This window comes from Sinocyclocheilus grahami, unplaced genomic scaffold (assembly GCF_001515645.1).
Source record: "Sinocyclocheilus grahami isolate Dianchi unplaced genomic scaffold, SAMN03320097.WGS_v1.1 scaffold863.1, whole genome shotgun sequence".
Taxonomy (NCBI): Eukaryota; Metazoa; Chordata; class Actinopteri; order Cypriniformes; family Cyprinidae; genus Sinocyclocheilus; species Sinocyclocheilus grahami.
Window position 1 is genome coordinate 188844 of NW_015506042.1, and position 861 is coordinate 189704.

The 861-nt window shown below is 36.9% G+C and overlaps 1 protein-coding gene across 1 annotated transcript in view; it reads right to left on the reverse strand.

Annotated features, from left to right (window-relative positions):
- Positions 1 to 861, reverse strand: part of LOC107563220 (centriolar coiled-coil protein of 110 kDa-like) — an 8727-nt gene that overhangs the window by 3194 nt on the left and 4672 nt on the right. The window lies entirely within an intron of this gene.

Sequence of the window (861 nt, forward strand, 5' to 3'; positions counted from 1 at the left end):
AAAAACAAAATACCAAAAAAAAAAAAATAATAATAATTAGACAACTGAAAATAACAGACAATGTTCTGCTGATTTTGAAGACGCAAGTCGAACTTAAATATTATTATTATTAATCATGTTTCATTGCTATATTTTTTAGTTTAAAAGAGTTTAAAGTTTATCATCACAAAGAAAATCAATTGTCAACAATTCTGACTGAGGCCTTACATGAAAAATGTTGGTGGTCACACTGTGTAACATTCAACTTTATGACACATAATTCATAAAACTTCACTCTCAGAAAAAAGGTACAGAGTTGTCACCGGGGCAGAACCCTGAGGTACAAAAGCCAAAAGGTACATCTTTGTACATTACTTCCTCCTAAATGGTACATATTAGTAATTCAAAAGTAAAATGTATGTACCTTTTTTCTGAGAGTCTACAGCATTGCAGACTACATTTCTGACCCCCTTGTTGTTTTGTAAAATATCACTTATCATGTGTTGTACTCACAACAGGAGACAAAAGCGGCCTGCCATGAAAGCAGATGAGCGAGTGCGCCACCCCTCGATCAGGTGCGGTACTGCAGCTCTTCTCGCGCATCATTTCCGACTGCAGTTCACACAGAATGCGTGCGCAGAAGTCCTCATAGCTGTCCATGTTTTCTCTACAGCGCTCTCACAGCTGGAGTAGCCTAAATATTGAAACGCGAGTGTTTGATATAGGCTAAAATAGAAGCACGTTGCCGTTCTTATTCTGTTGCAGACTGGACTTTCACATGTTTGCTAACAATGCAGGCTTTTATAGGCTATTCATATTTTAAACAAACTAGCCTATTATTATTATGTCAAAGCTGTAGATAATAAATGGCTCCGCATTCCA